Genomic DNA, 9671 nt, shown 5'->3' on the forward strand with positions numbered 1-9671 from the left:
GGAGTGTGATAGATGGCTTCACGCTCAATTTTTTATTTATTTTATTTAGGAAAGTTCCACATCAATCACCCAAGCAGAAACTCACCATTCATAATCGTGTTTCAATGTCTGATGCGAAGCAACGATTGATGAATAATTTGGGGTTTTATTTGTTCATCTTTTAATTGATGTTCTGTATTTGATTTTAAAAGAAGAAATTTGGGTTCAATTCTAAATTTACTTTCTCCCATTTAATTTCCACAGGTTTGGGAGATCTGGTGACCTTTAATTTATCATCTGATTAGGGGGTAAGTTTCTTGAATCCCGATGAACAACTTCTTTTTCTATGCTTGCATAATAATTTGGTTTACTCTAAGTAGGAGCATACACTAGGATTTCTTAGACGCTATTTTGTGTTTTCATTGTGTCTATCTGAAGTATAAATTACTCAGAAATGATGCATTTGATAGAAATTTAAATCTGGCTCAGTAGCTGCTTCCAGAGGGATGAGCAGTACCTCTTTAAAACATTATGGGGAAATCTATAGCTATCTTATATAGGACGTCGCTTACAACATATCTTTAACTTGCTGGTCTTCAAATTACAAATTATCTGTGCGTTCGGCAACATGGTGACTGTGATCACATTTCTAATGGCTATTGAAAAACCAGTGATGAAATAATTTAATCTTGTGTCTTCATCAAATCATGTCCATTACAATGGTTTCGAGGTTGAGGTGATTAATGCAGGACCATAATCATTGATGTTACGGACATAACTAATTCTAACATAACTTTTTATGAAATTCTCAAAATTATGAATCATTCTTCTGTTGACACACAAAATTTTAAACTCTCTCGGCAGTTACAAAACAAAATGCTCTCTGTGTGGAAATATATCATGCCTTGCCAGTTTATGGTTGGGTCCATTAACTATCTGCGGGTAGGATCACATTTGAAAAAACACCAATATACAGGCTGTAGGTCCAGCTATTTGAATCTATAGTTGATTGCTTTAGTTGCAAGTTCAATGAGTAGCAGATAGATTATATTTTAAAGCTTAAGTTTTGTACAAAATTGCGGATTAATCTTATTGCTTCATGGTTCATGTTGGAGACTTATTCTCAATGCTGATATCAAATTAGTATATCGTATGGTTAGCTAAATTAGCTTCGATTTGCTTGGCTCTTCTTATGTGTTTAATGTATAAAAATTTATTCACTGAATCTATCTGTTGCGATGCATCATTTATATGTGTGCAGTCTCTTAGTTTGACTTCCATTCATCAGTTGTTAACTTCTTTTATTTATTTATGAGAATTGTAGCAATTGAAGATAATAAGGTTTCGAATCTTCATGTATTCTTAGTTATACATTTGTCATCCAATCTTTGTTTCCCATGTTAATGCATGAATTACCCCGTTGTTTGTTTCTATTCGGGCAGTATTGTTAATAGATGGCTCCACTCGGAGAACTGATGGGTATGGGAAATATGAGGGTGTTGATGTCAAACAGTCCCGTGTCAAGGGACTCTTTGTGCATGAGGTTAGGTATGTGCGGTCGTTGGTTCAAATCGGCAGGCGCATCGCACGTGCGGTTTCACTAGTATACTATAATGAATCTCTATAGTACCATGTTGTTTGGTCAGTTTGGGTTTCAATGGATTCTTATTCGTCCCCTCTCTCTAATCTAGAAGTCATGAATCATTCTAGCTCTAGTCAACTGATCACTAAAGATATAAGAGCCAAATCAGTTCTTAGCAGGGTAAAGTTCTGATTGTGAATGACTTGAGCTAGTCTCATGTTCTTGCTTATTCTTGGGTACACATTTATGTTCTTTGATGTCTGGATATATAGTTAGTGTTTTACTTTTGCTGATATAAATTGTGTGATCAGTTTTATTGAGCTCAATTGGTATTTGACTTTTGTGGATGTACTTTTGGATTGTTTTAAGCGTTGATAAGCTTTCAAACGGTCTTATCCTGTTATTCTGAAACTTACTGGTGTTTTGATGCAGACTAATTGTAAGGAGTATAGTTCAGTATCTTTGTGCTTCCATAAACTGAAGTGAAATAGATCTGTAAGTTCTTCCCAGTTACCTCAGTACACAAATTTTAAAAATTAGAAATCTAATGTTCTGATTTCACTGGCTTTGTCTTCTTCTTTGAACAGTCTGATTACATAATCCATCTGTTAGTTCGAAATTCTCGTTCAATCACTCATATTTCACTGCTAACCTCTTTCTCACAGTTCTAAAACAAAACCAATGATGTCAAGTTTAAATAAAACTAGAAACAACTTTTCATCAAATAATCATTCAGTATGTACAAGAACAAATCAAATCCTTGCCTTAATTCTAATTACAACTACATTTTTTCTTACAAGAATCTTCAATCAATATTGCGCTAACAATTATTCCTCCTCTGCCATCAACAAATCATCATCACATGATCTTTATTTCATTAACAATGGTTGGCCTAATAGAGGTTTTGGAAATCAACTTTCTTTAAAGATCTATGTTTATGAAGAAAATGAAATTGATGGTCTTAAAGAGTTGATGTATGGCAGAGATTGTCAAATTACAGTTGATTCTTGCTTGAAAGGCCAATGGGGAACTCAGGTAATCTAAAAAATAATTAGTGTTTCATTTTTTATTTCTCGCAAATTCTGATCTCTTGACCCCACCAGAAAGTCCTCGTAATCTTGAGAGTCTTGCTACCACAGTTTTTGGGATTATAAAAGAAAGGAGGAATGAGGGCTAGCACACTCTGAATTGATAATTACCCGTGCTATGAGGCCATATGCATATGTTGCAAAGTAATCTTTTGCTGTTCAATAGGGTTTGCTTGGAAATGTTTGATTTGTTTCACTTTAATATCTTATAGGTTAAAATCCATCAAATGCTTCTTAAGTCGAGGTTTCGTACATTGAAGAAAGAGGAAGCAGATTTGTTCTTCGTTCCGACTTATGTCAAATGTGTTCGGATGATGGGTGGTCTGACTGATAAGGAAATAAACTCAACATATGTGAAGGTAACATTATGTCTTTGAAGTCTGAACCACTCTGTTGAGATGTTAAATTTAGTTTAGATTAGGAACTTCTGTTAAAAAAATCTTGAAAGATGAGTTTGGATTTCACATTTCTTTCATACTGCAGGAGTTTTATAATCCTGAGCTCGGTTCAAGAATCCCTGCTGCTTTTGACTCGAGGTTCTCTTTCTTATTCAGGTTTTAAGTCAAATGCCATATTTTCGATTATCAGGTGGGCGCGACCACATATTTGTTTTCCCCAGGTAGCTTATTGATTTCAAATTCTTTTTCTCTTTTCTTGGTTTTTTAAGAAGTAAAATGAGGATGTTGTAGTATGACAATGTGGACCAGTGAAACTAAAAATCCGGCCAGGAATATCACACTTATTTATGAATAATGAATCAATTCTTTCATTTTAGGAAAAACTAACCAAAGCAAGAGCCGAGGAATTAACTAAAGATGATTTATCTCTGAGGTCTCGGTCATTAATCATGTAAATTTTAAAAAATGCCGGGTGCATATTTGTTGGTGGTTTGTTTTCCCGTGCCATGTTCAGTTTTTTTTTTTTGGTGCATTGATGCATGCTTTCTTCTTTTGAATAATACACTGGTGCTGGAGCTCACATTTTCCGTTCTTGGCCGAAATTCTTAAATCGATCCATCATTCTTACTCCCGAGGTAATTTTGCGTATTTACTAGTACGTTCTTCTTTATGCTTTTAGAATCATAAAGGGTTAATATTTACCGGTGAGCATTAACTAAGGTGGAAGAATAGTCCAGAAATAGTTGTTCATAGAAAATAAGCTTCTTTTGAGTGTCTCAGTTTTTTCTTTACTTTATTACATTGTCTTTACTAGCTTAGTGAAAAAAGAAGGTTAAACAATGTAACTAAGTTGATTATAATTTTCTTTTTCTATCCTAGTTTCATTGCTGTCTATATATTTCAATTTTTTTACAGCCGTAACATTCTTCTTAATAACTTTATATCCAATTATGTTTTCAGCACTTCAAAACAAACAGTTACTGTTTTTACAAGTGAGATTCCAGCATATAAACGGTCAAATTAAGCACAGTCAGGTTTCATCTTTTCGCAGTCATTAGATTTCCCCAGCCTTATTAGTATTCTTTAGTTATGGACCTGAAAGAAGCCTTCGGTATCAGCATGTAGAATTGTAAATATTATTTTAACTTCCACTAGGTTATATATCACAGTTATTTTCCATTAGATTCCTAACTATTTTAGCTTTGCACCTCGGAGAAGTGTTCAATTATTAGCATGTAGAATATGTTTATTTTTATGGGTTCATGCAACATGGTTATTTATAATTATCAATAGCTTTTATGTTCTGATACAGGGGGATCGCACGGATAAGAGAGACACCAGTGCTTTTAATACATGGAAAGATATTATTATCCCTGGAAATGTTGATGATAGTATGAGAAGATATGGAGCTAGCTTAATCGAACCTCTGCCCTTATCAAAGAGGAAATTTTTGGCGAACTTCCTAGGTCGAGTTCAAGGAAAAGTTGGCCGTGTTAAACTGGTCGAGCTTGCAAAGAATTTCCCAGATAAGGTATGTCTGCATCTATGATTTCATGATTCTGTCAATGTTTCTGCTTATGGTGAACTTTTTTACATATCGAAAAAATTTGCTGTTTTTGGCGAACATTGATATCTGTAATGAGATCATTTAAGTCATCAAGATTTTGACTTGTAAACTTACCAAATATTAAATTTAAGTTGGAGTGTTCTGAATGCACTTCGCTTAGGGCCAACTTCGAGTTACTTAATAGCCTCACAATGACACCCCAAGTCTAGGTGATGTATCTTCATGTTGAGGAGTTCTGAATTGGTAGTTATATTAGAAATAGAGATCATATTTCTAGGCATTCTAAATTCTTTGCTTTCCCATGGTTCAATTACCTTGTGAAGTTGTGATATGGATAACGTCGTAAAATTATTGAATAATTTAAGTGATGATTAATGATTTAATTGTTAGGTCTCAGCTATGGGAAAAAGATTAAAAAATGTTTAGGCAGTCATTCAGCTACCCCTCACCCTATGATCTGTAGATACAGTTTAATCAGCTCTCTTGAACAAGTAACTATGTTTCATGCCTGTTAACAAACAAGATAAAGTGTAAAAGTTACTTAAATCCGGTACTCAGTAGATCACACAAATCATTTTGCTTTTAGGTTTGCATGTTTAACAAAAGGTGTAAACCGACCGTCTGAGATGTGGAGTAAGTCCTTCAACCCCTAGCCTGAACTTAATCTTCTGGCGGTATACGTTTAATGTCTAAGATAGTGATGTAGAAACAGAGCTTCTGAGGGATGGCAGGGTTCCACCCATGAAAATTTTAAGAAGTACGAAATCTTATCAATATGGTGTAAAACAGTATTAAGCCTTTTCTCTATTGAGAAGTATTAACTTACTAATTGTGCATACTTATATATTAATGGATGAGAGATACTGTACTTTGTTTGGGGTTTTCTGTTACTGTAACTTCCCTTGCAAACTATGTATGCTGAATTTATAAACAGTTGGAATCTCCAGAGTTGAAGTTTAGGGGCCCTGAGAAACTCGGTCGTAAAGAGTACTTTGAGCACTTGAGGAATGCGAAGTTCTGCCTAGCCCCACGTGGGGAATCATCATGGCTCTTCGGTTTTACGAATCTTTCTTTGTGGTCTCTCTCTCTCTCCCTCCCCCTCTCCCTCCATATATTTAACTTGATGTGTTTGCTAAATTAGCTCTGTGTATTCTATCAGGAATGTGTCCCTGTGATCTTATCAGACCAGGTAGAACTGCCTTTTCAGGATGTTGTTGATTACAGCCAGATATCAATCAAGTGGCCATCTACACATATTGGTCCGCAACTCCTAGACTACCTAGAATCAATTCCAGGTGAGTTTTCAGTTCTACCCTTCTACTTATCGGCTTAATTATAGATTCACCTTTGAACTGTTATTTGGTTGGGTTTTCGCAGATAAAGAGATAGATGCCATGATTGCCCGTGGTAGACAGGTTAGATGCCTATATGCTTATGCTCCAGAAACAGAACCATGTTCAGCATTTGTTGGGATCTTGTGGGAACTTCAATGAAAAGTGAGACAGTTTCACCAATCCGCAGAAACATTTTGGTTCCACTATGGGTCTATCATAAACAGAAACTTCGTGCAGTTTCATAAGTGGAAACCTCCCATGCCTTCGCCATAAATTTTCCTTGCCATTTCACTTCAGTTTATCTGTAATTCTTCTCTCAAATAGATTCATGGAAATCCTAGCGTGGGATCGTCACTTCACTTGAAGCCCCCTTAAATCTCGTTTTCTTTTTTGTAATTGGTGTAATTTTCTCTGTTAGTATTTTTTTTTTCCTTTCTTCTGTACTTGCTGTTTTAACTTTAAGGTTAGAGATCTCCTCTATCTTTTTTCGGCTTTTCATTTTAATGGCTAGGCATCCTAGGATTTTTAAACAAACAACGCCAAAAAAAAATAATCAGCAAGCTAGAGAACCAACACCTCCAAAGCTCCTATACTAACTACATCACATTACATGTGACTTACGTCAGACCCTCCAAACTGCAAGATTATAAACGAGTCAAAACTACGTATCTGCCCTATGTGGGACAAAACCTTAAGCTAAAATTTATACCATCCAAAACAGAAAAACAACAACAACAACTCATTCCCTTTTTCTTTTTAAGTAACAGTATCTCTCACTCTAACTCTTTTTTTTTATGCAAAACAGGGGTAGTTTTATTGATATGAAATAGCTAAAACAGAAGTGTTCATATCCTCCAGTATTGCACTCGCAATAAAACTTGGAGGATATTCAAACCAAAATTGCGTAAGTGAATGAACTCTAGCGTGTTTTGCCAGTCTATCTGCTGGCTTGTTTAGTTTCCTACTTATACATTTGCAATTCCAAAAAGGGTGATGTACTAGCATAGTTTTAATGTCTTGTATCATTGTGTGATTCTCCCATGAAACATGATTGACCCACCATTGACAGTCTTAATCACCAGTTCAGCATCCATTTCAAAACTTGCAAATTGTATTCCTTGATCTTCTGCATACTGCATCGCCTGCAAGAGTCCCCTGCACTCTACCGCTTCTGCACTTAAGATTCCATCTGCATATCCGCATCCAGTTTGGATGAATTCTCCTGCAGATGAACGACATATTAGTCCTCAGCCTGAGTAGTTAATATTATCAATAATCTTAAAGGAAACATCACAACAAAAAGATAAGTAAGTGGCTTGTGGAGGTGTCATGGCATCACTACAAAAAGATAAGTAAGGGGATTGTGGAGGTTTCCATGACAGTATGGAGTTCTCCACTCTGCTCTGATGGTCGAGATGATGCCTTTGCATTTGTTTACCAGTTGACTGATTCATTAGCTGAATCAATCTGATAACTTCCACAGGGTTAGGTTTAACGTCCTCAAAAACGTATCTACATCTTGCTTTCCAGATTTCCCAAATAGTATTTGCCATGTGCACTGTCCAGTCTTCAAGCAACTCATTGAAATCGTTAGAAAACCAGTTTTGAATCCATTCTTGAACTGTAGAATTATCATCTGGCATACTTATGCTAGCTCCTGGGGTTGTGGACCAGATAGCTCTAGCAAAGGAGCATTCCCACAGAATATGTTTTGTGGTTTCAATTCCTTGACTGCACACTTTACATTGCTCTCATGTATAACCCAGATTTCTTGCCAGGCGTTCATTAGAGGGCACGATATCTATCATATACTTCCATAAGAAGTGTTTTACTCTTGGTAGAGTAGGAACATTCCAAATGCATCTCCAAATTATTGCAGTTGCAACATCTGTAGTAACATCTCCGTTTTTTAGTTCAACTAATTTGTTATAGGCTGACTTTACAGTGAAGTCGCCATTCCTTGTTAACGTCCATATGAGATTGTCTTCTCCAGATTTTGGTATTCTCATTTGCATGATTTTTGAAGCATACTCAGGATTGAATAAAGATTGGATCAATGTTATTTTCCATGTCTTTGTTTCTTGATCAATTAGCTCAGAAAATTTGTTGTAACTATGTCCATCCTCCAACTCCACAGCTGGAATGGGGGGTGCTTGTATGCCTTGAATCCAATTATCAGACCATATGGATATTTTACTTCCATCTCCAATTAACCAGAGACTAAATTTGAAAATGAATTGCAGACTCCCTTGAATACTTTGCCAAGCCCAAGTTGAATCCTTATTCTTCCTTGCGTGCAGACATGAAGTAGTTGGGAAATAACGTTCTTTTAGAGCCTTAGCCCACAACTTGTCTTCATTCTTCAATAATCTCCATGCAGCTTTAGCTAGTAAAGATTTGTTGAAACATCTTAAATCCCTAAAACCCATACCTCCATTTAGCTTGTGCTTATTGATTTGCGGCCAACCAGTGAGAAAAATACCCTTTGATTCTTCCTTCCCCCACCAGAAGTTTCTTTGTATACTATCCATCTCCTTTAATGTAGCCTCTGGTATTTTAAAAATGCTCATGTGATGTGATGGCATAGATTTTAATACATGCTTCACTAGAATCGATCTTCCAGATTGATTAATAAACTTTCCTCTCCAACGTGAAAGTCTGCTCTTTGTGTTGCTGACGAGGCTAGAGAAAGAAGTAGTTTTCTTCCTATTCATAAACAACGGGATTCCGAGATACTTTTCTTCAAGACTCATTTTTTTCATCTTCAAGCTTCTTAGCAACATTCTGCAGTGCCTTGGGTGTATATGCTTTGAGAAAAAAACTGCCGACTTCTGGAAATTAATTTGTTGTCCCGATATGTGACTAAAAGAGTTTATCACCTGAAGAAGATTTGAGACATTGTGTATGTCAGTTCTGGCAAAAACAAGGAAGTCATCCGCAAAGAGCAGATGAGTGACTTGAGGTGCTTTCCTTGATATCTTAATGCCTTGTATTTTACCATCCATTTCAGCTTTAGCCAAAGCACGAGTAAAAACTTCCACGGTGAGTAGAAACAGATACAGTGAGATGGGATCGCCTTGCCGTATTCCTCTTGATGGCTTGAATGCTTGTCCTGGAGAGCCATTTAGGAGAACTTGTATTTCAGTAGTACTCACACATTCTTTGATGTAGCTGCACCATGTACTGTTAAAACCTAACTGCATCATAACCTTATGAAGAAAACATCACTCGACTCGATCAAAAGCCTTGGACATGTCGAGCTTTAGCGCCATGTTGCCCTTCTTAGTCTTCTTCCTCTTCATGCAGTGTATCAATTCATGAGCTAGAGTGATGTTATCACCGATCTGTCTACCAGGTACGTATTCAGCCTGCATAGGAGAAATAATTTTTTCCAACTGCTGCTTTAGTCTGTTGGCCAATATCTTCGAAATAAGCTTATGTGTTGAGTTATATAAAGCTATTGGACGATAATCTCCAGGGGTTTGCGGTAGCTTACATTTGGATATAAGGCAAAGATTTGTTCTGTTCTAGCTTTTTGAGCAATCTACCAGTACGGAAGAAACTCTGTATCATATTAATGACATCATCTTTTACCGTGCACCAATTTTGTTGAAAGAAACCTGGTGGAAAACCATCAGGTCTCGATGCTTTCCAAAGCTGCATCTGCTTTAACGTATTATAGATTTCGTTCTCATCAGGCATTCTCGTAAGAAAATCATAATC

The 9671-nt window shown here is 36.3% G+C and overlaps 1 pseudogene; it reads left to right on the forward strand.

Annotated features, from left to right (window-relative positions):
• On the forward strand, positions 1–6420 carry LOC113278339 (annotated as a pseudogene).
• The last annotated feature ends 3251 nt before the right edge of the window (positions 6421–9671 follow it).

The sequence above is a fragment of the Papaver somniferum genome, chromosome 5 (genome assembly GCF_003573695.1).
Source record: "Papaver somniferum cultivar HN1 chromosome 5, ASM357369v1, whole genome shotgun sequence".
In the NCBI taxonomy this organism is placed as follows: domain Eukaryota; kingdom Viridiplantae; phylum Streptophyta; class Magnoliopsida; order Ranunculales; family Papaveraceae; genus Papaver; species Papaver somniferum.